The following is a 17,707-nucleotide window of genomic DNA, read 5'->3' as shown; positions in this document are numbered from 1 at the left end:
CTGCAGCTTCTGTTCGTGCTATCATGTTGACTTGTCTGATTTTGTGCACAAATCCAATAATGAGCAAATCCTGTTGCAGCATCAGTAAACAAAAGCTGTCCAAGCACTTTAAATATGTCCCAGACAGATAAAGACACAGTGTACAGTCAACAGTTGGTATAGAGAGAGAGAATAGGGAAAACAGAAGCAAGATGACAAAGGAGGGTTTCAGAGAGACCTACTGTATCAGTTGGCAGACGGTCCGATGCAAAGTTTATTGTCTGTCACAAAAAGACAAAGAGGTTTGGGTCTCTGAGCTCAAGCAGCACAGTACGTCTATATTTCTCCTCCTGAATGCAGCTTATGTCTGTCACAAATATTTTACAGCTTCCACAAGGTCTGAAATAACTTATTTAATGGTCCTTTTCTGAAATCTCTGTAGACTACAGAGTAACTCACTAAAACACAACTTGTATTCAAAAGTCCTTACACCAAGTGCTGTGCTTTTCAAATATTATTCAATTAGATCATGCCTGATCTGAGAGTAGATTACAGTAATAAGAAGTAAACAGTGTCATGGCATTATTAACAGAGCAGTAAACAGCGTCCAGGGTACCAGGAGCAAAAGTCCCATTCATTTTGTACAATGTACATATAGAGCACTTGTAAAGTTTTAAAGGACGCGAGCCTCTCCTGGTTGGATCATCAGTAGAAACGATGAGCAACCTGCGTTAAAGGTATCAGATTCTTTGATGAAAAGTCAAAGGCACAAGCCAGTGGACATAAAAACGTAAGGAGAGAAATGAAGTACTCCCACGGACCGTTTGGCCGAAAAACTTCTAATCAGTGAGCTGAAAACTCTGTTTGAGCTGAAGTTACACTTCAGAAAAAAAAACTTTAAGCAGTTTAGAGCGATTCACGGTGGGATTCTGGCTTTTTGATGAATGTAGCAACTGTTTCCAATTTCAAGTACAAAGCCATGTAGCAATGAATTTGCAAAAGGGCTGATTCTCGCTGGTGTCTTCACCCTAGCAACAGTTGCTTAGGGCTGATCGGTACAGTAGTATTTCATACTTAGAGTCTGTTTTTGTGTTCTATGTGTGTGTAGCATGAAGGGACTGCAATTGTCATTCTGTCACGCAACCCTGTGCTGTAAAATGACAAATAAACATACCCTGAACCTTGAGTCTTTATACATTTGTGGACATTGCAAGTTTTATTAAAGGGAGGATGCAGGTGGTAGGAGACTGAAACACAGCTAATTATTTGGAGTTGGTGACCAAATCTTACAAATTGCTCCTTTTAAAAAAAAGAAAGAATCCCATGAATCAAACTAAATAAAAGTTACAAGTGGCAAATGTGAGGCGTGGCTCTGGTGGGAAGAAGTGAGCAGCAGTCTGCGAGCCCGGCAGCTCTACTTCACTTTTGGTACAACACCTCCATGTTCCTGAAGGCCTCGCTGAGCAGTCTGCCTGCTTGTCTCTGATTCTGTTTGACAGTCCTGTATGACAGTTAATGAGCAGAATAAAGGCAGGCGGGATAGAGGGAGGGATGGAGGGTGAGAGGAACAGACAGAGGGGGAGGTAAATCCAGCAGGACATATTGTGGCTCAGCAGTTCCGTTGTGTTGTGGCTCTGCCAAGGACAGGCTGCGTATCCTCACCGTCACACAGCAACCTCATAACTCAAGTCTCGCCCTTATTGATTTTATTCTCCTTGTATTGAGAAGTGACAGAGCTCGCTCTATTTCATGACCTTCAGGTCTCTGCAGCCCAACTATAAACGCAGGATCTCCTTTCAGACGGTTGATGCATTAAACCCAACACATGATCAATGCTTCACCGCAGCCTTTTACCAATGGGTTTGATTAGAAGTGAAATTAGCTCATTGCTAATTTGTGCATGCCAGCTGTGAGCCTCTTGGCTAGTAATGTGATAAAATCAAATCAGCAGTAAATACTTCACGACTACAACCTAAAGCCTAATGGCACCATTTTTGGTCTGGCACCAGTTTTTCCCATCTGTTTCTGTAGAGCAATTTAATTTTAATCCACCAGCCTGTTAGGACTGTACACAGACATTCAGGCAACTAACTCTAGGAAAAAAAAAAAACACACTTAATTAGAATCATTCAGAAGGAAAATGACAGAAGAATAGTGCCTGGGCTGAAAATGACCTGCATTTACTGCTTACATCCAGTTGGCAAGGCACACAGTGCTAATGTTACATAATCAAATGAAATGAATAAACCCATTTCAAATGAGCCGTGCATTGAAAAAATAGACCAGACTGAAATTGTGCATTTTGCACATTATCATGACAAAAGAAGTAGAAATATAAAAACACAATCTTCCACTGCAGCAGTGAAAAACACCCACTCTGCCCCTCATTACTGCCCCACCCTCCACGTGTTATGTTTGGAAGCTAATTTGTAATTCACCTTCACTGGCATGTGTGTTGTTCTTGTGCAGGACGTAGTGTGAAGTTTTGTAGACAACAACAATAAAAAAAAACGTATAGCAGGAAGAGGTCTGTTGCTGGGTGGACAATGACTTTGACATTGGAGAGTCACATCCCGCCTTAACCTTCAAGCCAGCGTTGACTTTGTCTTCTTAACTAAGTGCTTTGAGTCTCCTACGCAAAACCATTAAAAGCCACGAGACAAAATAATCTCAATTCAATGTCTGTTTTCAGTGCCTACTTCATCCAATCAAAAAACTCCCAACAAAACCAGTAAGGTGACGATCAAAATGGCAGACAAGGACCCAAAGACCCAAAAGCACAACACATAGTCGAGCCAACATGTACGTAAATGTCAAAGGTCAGTTTCACGGATATAGTTTGTATGCTCTGGTCTGAATCAGGGACCATTCTGTTGCAATGTTGCCATTGCCTTGAGTTCGTTTTGTGTTCACACGGTAGCCGTTAGAAGCGGACCAACATTTGCGATGCGTAAGGAAACTTCTCTCTTATTTGTCAGAATTTCCATGTGGGAAAGTTTCCATGGAAGAAAACCTACACAGGTTGACCTTGGCCGTAGTCATCGTATATTACATTCTTTCATTTGCCACTTTAGGAAAACGATACTCTTTGAAAATGAGGCACAGCTGCTCCTGGAAAGTAATGTGTCAATGCAGGAATGAATGGAGAATGCACACACAGCACAGCCTGCTAAAGTAGCTGGTTTGTCCAAAAAGGTGCAGTGCTTCCTGCAGTGGATTTGAAGCAAGGACGGATCATGTTCTCACCGCAAGTGAAACTGTTTGTAACCGGACCGAGATCAGTTCTTCAGTAAGGTCTCAGTCTGGTTATTGTGGTCCACACCTGAGTGTGATAACTGTGCTCACACCTGCCCAAACGAAACGCACCAAGTGTGTAAACGCTCCAGGGTTTGATTCAACTGAACACCTGAGCGTGAGCAGACAAGGCTCAAACCAGGAAATCACACAGAACAGGCAGACGTATCTAATGAGGGGAAATCCAAGGTCTCACAGTCCAAAAACACAAAGCAAACAGGCAGGTAACAGAACGCTGGCGAGCTTGGCAGAACACAGCGGACAATCTGGCAGAGGAACAGTGGATCTGGTCCAGTATACATACAAAGTGACTGCTCAGCTGATGAGATGCAGGTGACTACGGGGGAGGGGGAAGCCAGGTAGGAGAAACTGCAGGGAAAGGGGTAAACGCAGAGCAGGAGGGAGTGGCTGGGTCTGAAACGACAAGAGAGTTAGTATATGGCAATACAGCAAAACTCAACAAGCAAAAAAATGGATTATGAACTGGAGTGAAACTGTCGGCCAGTTCAAATGTTTTTGTCACACCAAGTGTTATAAAAGAAACAGAGAGTAATGTCTGTATATTATTACACACACTGTCGGTGTTTATCAGATCACACTCATCTGAGATAATTTAACACTTTCTGATTTGCGAGCCCATCAGCTCCACGAGAGAACAAGCAACACCTTGGTCGCAGTAAAATCAACAGATAACTTTACAGCAAAGTCATTTGTGCAGCCTGTTTTCTATTGTCAGTTCTACGCTCTCCTTTCGGCCTGTTGTCCTTTCGTGCTGAGTCAGTATTTACTCATCATGTCACTACAACAGTCTTCAACGCGTCATTGCACAGTTAATATTCTGATGCGGTCAGATTTACCCACTCAGATAGCAACAGCAAGCGAGAAACAGAGTTATTGAAACAGTAAATAGAAAAACCCCCAAGGCCAAATCATAGTAAAGATGCATGATTAGGAACACCACGGTAGAGATAATGAGGATGACGATGATTGTGGAGAAATGATTTTGCTAACAGCTTTTTTTTTTTTTTGCCCCTTTGCAGCAGTCTGTGTCAGGAAATAGAAAGTGTTGAGTGAGGTAGTCTCTATTTATATCCCTCTGTCCCATTTACTGCCCATTCTGAGTCTGAGCAGCACAAATTAATCCTTTTATTACACACACAGCATGAAATAGGCTGCTGCTGCTAGTGGAGCAAAAACATGGCTGGTTTGGGGAAATAATATTTAAAAGTAGAGGAAGGAAGAGAGAATTGCACATGGATCTGCTTTTGTCAGATTTTTTGAAAGAATTCTAACCTGTCCATTACAATAATCATTACGATAATTGGCAAAAACACTCACGGGATGTACAAGTTTCAGCCTTTTTTCTTCACGTTTAAGACAGTGAACATGTGATGGAGCTTTGGGTTGCCATAGAAACAGTCAACTTGTAGAGCATCCAAATTACTACATTAGAAATTACCTCCAGCAGTACTTTAAATTAAATTACATTAGTAATTTTTGATTACTACATAATCAATTAGTAGAAATGACACCATCAGCGACATCACCTGTTGGACATTTTGAACATTTTTATTTAAATGTTAGCATGCTTAGAGGTTAAACTAAAATCATGAACATGGCACAAATTAAACCCGCTTAACATCATGTTAGCATGCAAAAGTTAGCATTTACTTTGAAGCACTGCTGTGCCTACGTAAAGCATCGACACAGCTGTAGGCGTGCTTGAAGATACATAGTTGACTAAGAAAGACAGATGCTTTGATGGTCAACACATAGTTTTGTTTCCACAAATGAAAAAGGAACCATTAAGTATAATATAATTTTTCTTCGTCAAAATTTCCTTGAGGATGAAATGAACCCCTGCTATTGGAGACACTGGGCACTGGTTATATTTAGTTTTCTTGCAAACTCATAGAGACACACACACACACACACACACACACACACACACACACACACACACACACACACACACACACAAAGAATCAGTGATCAGTGGTCAGACCTTGCCTGGGGATAAGAGTATTTCATTTCATTTGAGCTGATGTCCAGAGCCAAAAGAAGATATTGGCTTTTTAAAATATGACTATTGGTTATCACAGCGTTTTATCTCAGCATGAAGAACATTTACAGGGTGGATCTAGTCCTCTAAATGAATTTGTGTGAATCATGTTTTTCCTTATCAATATTGTCATTTATGAGAGCAATGCCTCCACCAGATATGTGGAACTATTTTTTGTCTTCTCTCGAGTTACTTAGAAAGTCACATATAAAGATGGTAAAATCCATCAACATTGCCAGTGACTTGAAATAGCTGCACTGATCAATGTAAGCAATGTCATGATGAAACTGTCAGCTTAAATTACTCTGCAAATTGTAATGTCTTACTTATCACAAACTTTCTCCTCTGGTTTTGAACTTCCTTGTTCAGTTTTAAAGAACTTATGTAGCTGTGAGGCGTTTAGAGGACATCTGCGAAATTAATTTAGCACAAAGTTTTGAGTTGGTAAAACTAATCTTAGGGTTATTATTGTTTGTCATAATGTTAATGAGGCTTAAGTTTTGTTTGATATAGTGTGTCTGTCCTCGTGTGTGTGTGTGTGTGTGTGTCTCTGTGTTGCTCTAAGCAGCCAAACCGAGCACAGTTTGACTTCAATCTGTCTTTTAAATCAAACCTTCACTCTTCTTGTGCTCAGGTGCTGATTTTGTGGGGTGGAAGTCTGGTTTTTAATCACTTACGCGTAACACAATGCTGCCTTTGTTTTTGTTGATCCCCTCGTGGGCCTGTTGGTTGACTTAATGAGAGTAATTATGAAATGACTCTTGTTAAGGCTAAACAGGCCGCTCTGTAAACAAAGATCATAGAGGGAGAGAGAGGAAAGACTGAGCAAAAGGAGAACAAGGGCAGGAACTGTAAAAGGGAAGGAGAAAGTGGGAAAAGAGAGACAGATGGACAGAAAAATAACAGTGTGTCCTATATTCACACACAATCGTACATAAGAGAGATTTCATCTGCAAATATTGTTCTTGTGTGTTGATGTTAAGTAGTTTTGTCCTCCTGTTTCCTGCTGATGACATACTTTAATCTGAGCTGGAGTGTGTCTGACAGAGACAGTGACACAGATTCTGCTGGTCAGTATTAAATGAAATTACAGTGGACACTAAAGACAGACTGAGACAAACAGACTGACTCAGACTCAAAGAAACATTTTGGTTCTACATTTTTGATGACAACTGAAAGTGTAGAAAGAAAAGATTCCTCTGACTGGATCATTTATCTTTCATATGGATACTTGCTGTGTGATACTTGTTCATATACCACATAAAGGTTGTTTAGAGACAATTGTTTTATTGAATAAAGCAACAGACTTGTTCAGCGAGCTACCTCCTCCTGGAGTACGAGTCGTTCACGAGTACAAAGACCGAGTGAGACAGATTTTGGTGGTGTTGTCGTCAGAAATGAGTAGTAACTGGACTGCTGGCCCAGGTTCTTTCAAGCAGCATAGGTGCAATGAGTGTCTTGGTAAATACGATATTACTGTTGCTTGTCAGTGTTCGCTGTTAAATCATGACGTTCGATCTATATTCTCTCTGATGGCTGTTTTGCTTAAGTTGTTCAAACAAACCGGGCTGCTTAAATGAACCAGTGTTTTCTTCTCCACTTAACAACTCCTCTGCTCTGTATTTGCTAAGCCACACCCACTTTAGAGTGATCCGATCAAATCCGTTGGATGTAATTTAAATTGCTCTCATAATTATACCCCACTCAGAGAATCCCGTTCAAGGTTTAGGATGCTCTAACCTCCATTAACTTAATTTTAACTTTACCCTGCGCTGTCCTGCTCACACACACACACACACACACACACACACACACACACACACACACACACACATTTCAAGTCTATTCAGATCAAACTGACAGCAATGTGGTTGCCTGTTAATTTATTTTTTAGGCGTCTTCACGCTTGCTTATTCCTATGTGTTTACACCTGCACCGTCCACCCTCTCTTTGATTCTTGCTCTCTTCTGTTTCGTGCATTTGTTCGGATCTTATCCTGAGGCGACACAGCGCTGATAGATACTTCAATCAAAGTGCAGAGGAAATGTCTAGAGCTACTTTATGAGTTCACTCTGAAGTGAGAGGGAAACTACTGTGATCCCCCGCCGGAGCTCTAGATTCTTCTTTTTCCAAATGTAGAAAAAAATGTAGGGTGTTAAAATGTATTGTCTGTTTGATATTTACTGCTCCATTCTTGCATTTATTTTTGATGTCTTTTCTATGATATAGACAAAAGCCTTAAAGGGGCTTGTGATATTTCCTCTTTACTTTGTTGGATTCAACCTATAAACACTAGCGAACTGAAATACAGACAAGGCTTCAGATTGGTAGATAGTGATTCATCATGTTGTCGAGTCAGATTGAATTCATTGAACAGCTACAGTAGGAGGGGAAACACCTTGAAATGGCTTTCTATTTGTGTGTGTGTATCCTGTGTGTATATTTAGACATAAATATGTATAAATGTGGGGATGTGAGGATGTACGGAGAGCGAGGAAGAGAGGAGGAAGGTTTCCAAGTGTGGAGCAGCATGCTAACCAGGGTTGTTCTTCTCTGAGACCTTCCCTCTCTCCTCTCTCTATCGTACGTCTCACAGTTTTTTTCCCTTTGATCATTTTCTCACCCGCCTCCATTTGTCAGAATTTGGCTGCTTTCATTTCGGAGTCTGAGCCGACCGAGGCAGTGCCGGCAGTCAGCCAGCCAGATAGGTTGTCAGGTAGCCATTCATTTGCTCAGACAGGCAGCCAGTTGTTAAGCAAAGAAATCAGCCAGTCTGTACTGTGAATCATCAGTCAGCCAGCAGGTTAACCAGTCTTAGACTTAGGTGGTACAAACCTCCCAAACTATCACTTATTGTCACTTATACACACTGGCAAGGTCTTTTCAAGCCACAGTGACATTCACTGACATGTCAGGGGATGGGTTTGAAATAGGACCATGGTATGCTATTGTCCTTTTTCAAACCCATCTCCAAGAAATTACAACTCTTTACCACACTTAGCTTTTTTTTTTTCTGCTTGTGTTATGCAAAGGCATGTAATTGCTTCCAGGATTATGGTCCCTGACAACCTATTTTCTTGTGTTTGAAGTGTAAAATGTATGCATCCAACAGGTAGACAGGTGGTAATTTCTTTCAAAACCTTGTTGAAAATTTCATGTAGTCAGTTAAAATGCTGACTGACCTCAGTCAACCAAGAAAATAGTTGGGCCAGTTTAGCCAGTTTTTCCTAACTGAGCTTGTTGTTCACTGTGAGCTAACAAGACAACTGCTCAGTCATCAGTCATTCAGCAAGCCAGTCACTAGGTGGACCAGCCAGACTGTAGACAGCAGGTCAAAACCAGTCAAGTGCTGTGTACTAATTCTGTCAACCAGCAGGTTAGTAACTCCTGTAAGCAGCAAGTCAGACTATAAGAGAGACTGTAAACTAACAAATGATTCAGTCAGTCAGTCAGTCAGTGAGTCAGACTGTCAGCCTGTAAGTCAGGCGGACAGTCAGCCAGACAGATATAATTTTCAAAATCCAATTTCTGTTCTAGCCTTTCCTTTCTTGGGGACTTGATTTGACTGGGAGGAGAGTTGATGAGGCATTATACATCTCAATCTGTGTCTGCTGTGTGCGTGCGTGTGTGCGTGTGTATGAGTGTGTGAGTGAGTGAGAAGTTATTTGTGTGCATAAATTGTTTATAACTGTATGTGATTGAAAGCTCTAGGCACAGGCATGCCTGCAGCTGTGTGTGTATTTGTATGGTTCATAATGAACAGTCTGTTATGCACTGTGGCGTTGATGGCATCTCTAACTGCTGAAAACACTGTGAGCCTGTTCTCACACAGAGAGGTAAACGAAGACAGGTGTGTGTGTGTGTGTGTGTGTGTGTGTGTTTGTGCGTGGGTTACTCTCATTTTATCACACTGTTCACGTGGAATCGCACATCTGCTGGAGACAGATTTAACACAGGGTGAAACGTGTGTACATGGCAATAGCCAGGACACACGCAAACAGAGTACATACTCTGCATGTGCTTAAAAGCATATATCAATAAAAGCAATATACAAACATTGCCTTCAGTCTGAATATCTTCCCACATAAACACACACTTTCATACACATGTTTAAAGTACAGAACAGTAGTTGTCATTTACAGCAGCCATCTGCTGAGAATACCTCAGAGGGTCACAAAGATATGGGCTAAAGACATGAATAGATGGAGAAGTACATTAGACATCTGGGTGAAAGAGTGTATCACTGCTGCAAAATATAGTAAGTGTGCGTATGTGTGTGAGCATGCCTTTGCTCGTGCGTAGACAGGCACCTGGGTATCGTAGAATACGGTTTTGAGCTCTAAGTGTTGGTCTCCAGCCTCTGTGGCTGTAAATCAAATAGCAACCATCAAGCGCCTGGTGTGATGGGCCTCCACTGCACCGCACTGGATGTGATTTACATGAGAAATTTTACTGTAGCTGTGGTGTCACTGGAGACACTGACTGGTCCTGAAAAAACACTGTTCAACTCTATTCTACTCTAATCTATTCTGGTCTTGTTTGATATCTGACTAAAAAAAAAAAAAAAGCCTTGTTTGCAGCCGGAACGCTCTTTCCACTACCCTTTATCTACTGTATGCTCGAAGCCATTTAGAGAAGGAAGGTGTGTGTGTGGGGGGGGGGGGGGGGGGGGGGGGGGGAATATGTCTCTATTTAAATCCAGGTCAGTCTTTGTGGCCTTTACTCAGCACACAGGGTGGGATCATCACAAAGTCATTTGTAGTTAAGCCTCTTAAAGTGCAGTGCCGTACACTAACTGCCATCGGTACATGTGCTGTAGGTAGATGTACACATGGGGGTGTTAAGACGCATGCGTCCAATTCAGTGTGTGAGTATTACAGTGAATGGCACAGCTGTGCTGAAGTGTTGCCACTCCCTGATTACATAACAAAGCTTTGCCAAGTGCTTGCATACAGTACTGTAATAATGCGTTGCAGATTACCCCAGCAGGCTGATTTTACTTTAGATCTTTTGACCCCCTGATTACAACTTTGTCTACAATGTACGTTCATCATCTTATGGATACGATCATCCAAAGCTCCATGATATGATGTTGTGTTTCATGAGTAGATATGCTTAAATTAGTAATGGTGGGTCTGTCTTAGATGTTGTTCTTCCTCTCTTTCCATTTAATGACAAATTCCTACCATACTGCAGCATTATCGCCACCGACTGTTAAAGAAAAGATTATGTGCAAAAGCACATAATGCTTGAGTGTGTGGAACAGACACGGCTGTTATATAACACTAGCTTTAGCGAGACGAATCACCAAAGTTTAATGTATAACTTTGCGGCTATTATTCAGTGTCAGATTGAAACCAACATTTCAGCTACAAGTGAGAAGTCAGGAAGGCATTATCACCCTCTACGTGATAGATGTGATGTGTCAGATTGAGCCACAGAGGGTTTGCACTCCAACAAAAGCCTGATTTCATTGATTATTTCATCTGTGATTGCGTAAATTGGTGAAATGTTTGGTTTGATTGAAAAGAGAAATTCGAGTCCTGCAGCTCCACAATAACATCCTCTGGATAACGACTTCCTGACTCGTTTCTGTCTCCCTCTCACCAGAAAATACATGGTGTAGTGTAATACAGTGCATACTTACGCAGTTTTATCGCACTGAAAATAGCCTGCTGAGCTGCCCACTCACTCCTTAAAAAAAATGAAAGGCATGAGTGAGAATATGTGTGCGTGGGCATGTGTGCATATTTTCTTTGTCAAGTTCTACAGCTCGTTTCCCACTTCCAAAAATCTAGTTCTCCTGATAAAATCCCTGTGGAGACACAGGGGAATCAATGAAACTTTATTTTTCAGGCAAAATATGTGCGTGCATGTGCTCAAATTTATGTGCATGCACTCAGTATATGTTCACATGTACCCAACGGACCCGGTGCCCATAGTAACAGCCATTAGCCGGGTGTGCTTGTGTTGTGTTGTGTTGTGTTGTGTTGAATCACCTGTTAGGGGAGCGGGGAGGAGAAAAGAGCGTCGGCTGCCAAGATCAGTTCTCTGGCACAGGTGAAACCAGTAAACAGTAATGATGACAGCCTGGATTCACGTGTGTGTTTGTTTTTAACAGTTACCTCACAGGCCTAGCTGTAGCATTATAATATCATTTTAATATTCAATAATATCAACACTACTGATATTACAATCAACAAAAGGAAATATAAGCACCTGGGAATATTGATGTCACCACAGAGCGAAGAGCTAAAGGTAAGAATAGTCTGAGTGAGCAGAGACTGTGATTCAGAAAGAAGTGACGTCCTGATGTACTTATTCACAAGACGAGTTTCCTGCCGGAGCTGAGGAGTGACTCTGCTGTTCTGAGCGAGTGGGGAAAGTCGCTGAAGGTTAGCAGAGAGGGTACAGACTCAGTCCTGTAACCAGCTTAAAGCAGCAGGGGGAAAGCATAATGCAGTTTCAGCTCTGCCGACAGTGTTTAACAGGAGCTGAGACACTGTGGAACTTTTCCTGCCTAAAAATGTTAAAGCGAGTGTTAAAAATGCTGCCCAAACTGTTACTTTACTGTAAGTTTTCATAACAGCCCCTCTAGGTTCAAACTAGCCAAGGTGACTCTATGCTGTTAGCATGTTAGCATGTTAGCTAGCTGTTGGCCCTCCAAGAACAGGTGTCACAGACGAGAATAAATTCTGTTATTATATAGTCCCCTCTTGTTTTATTCAGGCTAGCTAGATGACAAAATGGGAGAGAAGTTAGGAATTAGTGTAATTTAATCACTATTAGTGAAACTGTTTATAGAACGACTTTAAGTCAAAGAAAAGGTAGGGGATTGTCCTAGCTTGTCTTTAGGAGCTAATGCTATAAATCCTAGCACGCAAATCTTCCATTCAGCTTAATTAGCTGAGAGTTGTGCTCCAAAAAAAACTAAATATGCATAACTTTCAAGACCTGAGAGACACGGAACAAAGAGAGAGAAAGAAAAAAAAGAGAGGGAACAGAGGAGGAGAAGAGAGGACAGAAAATAATGGGGGGTGAGGTGGAGAGAAAAGGGGGAGAGAAGAGGCGGCAGATGGAAATAAATGGGCCGTACAAAAGCAATTCTGTCAACAGCCCTGAGTGGGAAGAAATGGAGGCAGAGGAGGAATAGAGGAGGAGGAGGAGGAAATAGATATTTAGTTTGGGTCCACCAATAACCGAAATAGACTTGTTTTGCTTCTGGTCTAGAGGTGGTATAAGGGATGTACCCGGCTAGGGGGAGCGAAATCAGGTAAATCCTATCCAAGGCTCTGTTTGCTGTGCATGTCAACTGGAAGAGAATGATACTGAGGCTAACATCAATACAAAGTAAAAGCACCTCCTCTGGGGATTTTCTGGGATTGTGAATGAAAAACTGCAGTCTGACTGCAGACTCCAGTCCTCCCCCCTAACTCTGTCCTTCTCTGAGCTGATATAAATACGCATGTTTTCAAAAGTGGTTGATTGGTCAACCTATCAGCTATAGTTTAGTCCTCTGAGATGTTCAATATATAAGCATCATCTCAAACTATACCCTCTGAAATGATCATTTGAAGTTGTCCTGAAGCTAAATTGTCATATAAAGATATCCATCAAGTCTGCTATGTTTGTGAGGAATAGGGCGAGATCTACATCAAGTAGGCTAAACCCTGAAAAAGTGAAGGTGTTAGGTGATATACAAAAATATCTGTGCAGCTAGATGGACTTTTCTATCTTGATATTTAATTTTTAAACACATGTCATGGTTCAGAAGATCCAAATGCAGAATCGGCAGACAGAGGCTGGAGCAAGGCAACACGAAGGCTTTACAGAGGGGTAAAAGCAGAGAAGTACAGTCTGTCCCAGAAGTCATAAACCATGAATCCAGGCAACCAAGCAGAGGTGCAAGACGTCGGGCAGAGACATAAATCAGAAAACAGGCGCAGGTCACAAATCCAGAAGATCATGCAGGCGGGATATGAGGCAGGCTAAGCACTAACAACGATCTGGCACAGAACTATACAAAGTGACTGGTGTAAATTAGAAGTCTGATGAGCTGATGAGCAACAGGTGAGTGGCAGAGTGAGCAGGCTGGCAGCTGATTGGCAGGCAGATGAAACGGGGCGTGGCAGCGGGTGTAGATGGTAAACTGGAGGGAAAAAAGCTGACTGGAAGATAAACAGAGCGGCGCGTGCAGGAGGGTGGGGTTTAGGAGCAGGAAGCTCCAGCAGTGTCCATGACAACACACAATGTGACATCCTCACTCCATTTTTCTCTTTCCGTCTCTACTCGTCTGTCCCTGTCGTTATCACTTATATGTGACTGGCAGACAAGCTTTATCCCTTTCTCCCACAATCAGACAGTAAATTGAGGGTTATAATGGGAGAGGTTGAAATCACTTTGACTGAACAAGCATGTGTATCGGGTCATTAAAGGCTGGGTGTGACAGTGATAAATGTCCCCCGTGAAACGCAGAGGCGAAGTGTGTAAACACACAGAGAGAAGGACTGTTCCTATTATTTGGGTTGTCACATACATCAGCCGCAGTTTCTAGCAACAATCAGTGATGATGTATTCCTGAAAATGAAAACGAGTATCCCTAGCTTTCTCATTGTTACTGTAAATAGTGTGTATGGATAACATTTTAAGGGCATTTGAGGAGTTGAAAGATGCTAGTCAGTATTTGAGTCCCAGTAGGGCTTGCTACTAGCAACACAACACCCAACGGAAACCAGGTGTTGTGGCAGAACTCAAACAGAAGTCATTTTGTTATGACTGTGCTGTGGCTCATGTTCTTTTGCCTCTGTTTCCCTCTTTCTTCCTCCTTTCCAATCATCAGTTACCCTGTCAGCTTTAAGTCTCTTATCCCGTCTTCCTCAATGTCCCCGCTGGCTGAATCAGTGAAGCTTTGAGGTTTTTGTTGAGTCACTCCCTTTTCCCCTTCAAACACACACACACACACACACACACACACACACACACACACACACACACACACACACACAGCTACACACATGAACCCTGCTCTCAGTAGTGGAATGTAACTGAGTCCATTTACTCAACATTTACTTAAGTACATATTTGAGGTGGTTGTAATTTACCTTGAGTCTTTTCTGTTCGTGTCACTTTATACGTCTACTTTACTTCTACTTCACTACATTACAGCTGTACTTTTTTACTTCACTACATCTATCTGACAGCTTTAGTTATTTTACAAGTTACATTTTGCATGCAAAACACGTGAAGATTTTATAAGCCGTTATGACTCAATTTTGAGATCTGTACTACAGTTTTGACAAAACAAGCATTGGGAAGTTAACTCTGGCGTTTCACACCATTTTCAGAGTTTCTACAAACATCTGATCGATTAATGGAGACAACAGTTACAACAATGGAGGTGCAATCTGGTATAGAATTACTAGTTTGGTTTAAAAGGTGGACATAAATGCAGAGCACAGACTAGGAGGTCGATGAAGTTTAACATGTTCATTTTAAAGTTTGCAGTGACAAGATGGCTAGAGCGGTAGGGTGCATAGAGACGGAGGGTGAGTCAGCAGGCAGGCAGGTCGGGATCCCGAAGCACAAGGGAGAGCCAGTTAACAACCAGCCAGGAATCTGCAAAACAAACCACAAAAACCCCAGAGAGGCCTGAAGCATGCCTCTGCCAGTGTAACTGAAGCAATGACCTACCGACAGGCAGCAGAAGAGTCAAGGATGAGATGCTGGAGGGGATTGATGAGCTGAATAATGGCAGATGTGATGGCTTGCGGGAGCAGATTGCAGGCACGTGATCGGGATCCAGGTATATGAGCAGCAGAGCAGGAGCCCACTGAAACCACAGAGAGACCAGCAAGGGGGCGCAAAGGGAGAAGGAAACAGACACACAGCAGTGACCGTGCCAGATATACACAATAGTACAGTGGTCATTTTCTACTTTGACTTTGAATATTTTAAGTACATTTTCCTAATTAGACGTGCATAGTTTATCTTAAGTAACTTGTACTTGTAATAGAGTGTTTTTACAGCAGGGTATCAGTACTTTAAAAGATGTGAATACTTCCTTGATGACTGCCTGTACTGCTGTTTGTGCTGTCGTGTGTCTACAAAACGCGTGAGATTCAACAAAGGGAAAACGAAAACATTAGGGCAGGGAGGCTGCGGTCCGCACCGACTGAAAGGACAATAGAGAGTGGGAGACAGAGAGGCAATGAAGAGAGGAGCGACTGAGCAAAGAGAAGCGGATGTGATGGAGAAAAAGATTAAAAGTTTGTAGAGAGAAAGATTAGAAACGAGAGAGATAAACTAAAACGAGGGAAGAAGTCAGAGACAAAGAGAGATTTGGCACGACCAGAGTGTCCAGAAGAAAACCTTTCAGCGGAAGGGGAAGCAGACTGGAACATTGTGACACTGGAGTTCAATAAATCACATTTTCGGTCTGCTCTAACTATTTAAAACTGGTAACACACCGAGCCTATAGGCTCAATTATTATTAATCATTCAATTATTCAACAGAATAGAGTAATCTTCCTTCACAAGACATCCTACCCCATTTTGGGATGCATGAGTGTCAAATTATGAGCACATGAGATACACTATTGTAGGACACTACAGTCATTAGGTTTTGGTTGGACTAAGAAGTGGCTGACTAATGAATAACAAGGAACCTCAACATGAAAAACAAAACTACAGGATTTTATATTTAGAAGTTAAGATATTACAGTTTTCCCTTTCAAAGATAAGAACAGCATGCAGAAGAAGAGGGCTGCCTCTGTGTGTGCAGTTAGCTTGGAAGCAGGGCCAAACACATTTTCTGCAAAGAGACAGCAATTTTAACTCTCTGACGGCCGACAGAGAAATTGTGTCAGCTGACGCTTTCGGGGAAAGCTTTAGTGCTTATTACGCGCTGTGTAGTGTTATGTGTTGTAGAGGCTGTGGATGTTCTGACATGAACGCAGTCAAACTGAATCTGGAATGTGAGGGTCAATCAGTATTTTAGGATGCGTTAAATATTTGCAGAAAGAGTAAAAGATATAAAAAAGGAAGTCAAATGTTGCCGTGCACGTTTGTGTTTGTCACAATATTGTATCAAGAGGAGTTTTCATCAACCCATTTGCAAAAAAGGAAAAACAACTCTGAAGAGTACTTCATTGTTAACATCAATTTCTTTTAATAATTTAGAAATGCTCTCAGGCAGAGTTTTGTACCGATTTGCCTCACCTCAGGCGAGTGTTTGCGTCTTCTGCCTGGGGTGTGCGATGAGTGAATGTTGTCTAGGTGTGGGTATGTGTGTCGTTTTTACACAGTTATGTTCCACTTTAATTTGTTGATGCCTGTGGATGTTCGGAAGTTCTTCCACGGCTTTCAGCAGCCACCAATGAATGAATCAGTAATTATTTTTCTTCTTTTTAATGTTTCTGCTGCTGTTTCTCTGGCAGTGAGAAGATAATTGAATTTGTTAGGATACATTGACTGTTACCAGGCTGAATTCTTCTGTAGTGTTCAGTCATTAAATAATACTTTAAATAAAATAAGATATTTTTTCTATTAAATGCTGGGGTGGTAATAACCAGTGTGGGTTATTGAAATTACTCTGCAGAGAAAATTGATAATACTACAATTGCATTTAGCAAAGAATTTAAATGAACATCAACACAAACTGTTTTAAAAGTAGTTTTGGATCAGAGAGAATTCATTAGAGTTTGGTTACTGTCTGTGCTTAAAGCTGGGCGTCCCGCTTTTCAACATTCACTACCAAGTTGTCTCAGTATTCATCACAATTAAGATAATAATTATGATTTTATATGTGTTTTCAGCACTTATATAGGTGTTTATCCTGCTCTGTCCCTCATTATTAACACTCATTCTTACCTAACCTAATGTAAAAATATAAAAAATGTACCATACGTCAGAATCCAACACTGATTGGTATGTATGTGTCAGTCAATCAATATATCGTTGTCAAGGCTGTTGCTAGGCTACGATGCCTGTAGAACCATACTGACAGAACCTGTTGTATGCAAACGCATAAATGCCATGGTGAAGAGAAAGTTGGTCTTTTCCAAATCGATCCAGGAGGCTTACTCCTTCCATTGTAAAGTAACTTTGTAAGTTACCTGACCTGAAAAATGCTGTGCTAGGTTGATGTGCTGAATGCTGAAATAATGAAATAATCCCTCATCTTGAAGAAAGCGCCTACAGTGCATGCATACATTAGTACAATCGTGAGGTAAACTTAAGTGTTCCAGTTTGGGGTTTTAAGAATATGGTCACCCTGGTGATACCAGGAATCTGACCTAACCTTTTAATTGTAATATTTAAAGTGTCTTCAGAGAATCTCCCACCAGCTGAAAGCTGTAATCTGAATTGATGTAA

This window comes from Pempheris klunzingeri, chromosome 11 (assembly GCF_042242105.1).
Source record: "Pempheris klunzingeri isolate RE-2024b chromosome 11, fPemKlu1.hap1, whole genome shotgun sequence".
NCBI classification, from domain to species: domain Eukaryota; kingdom Metazoa; phylum Chordata; class Actinopteri; order Acropomatiformes; family Pempheridae; genus Pempheris; species Pempheris klunzingeri.
The sequence above is the reverse complement of the archived record's forward strand: the minus strand, read 5'-3'. Positions refer to the sequence as shown.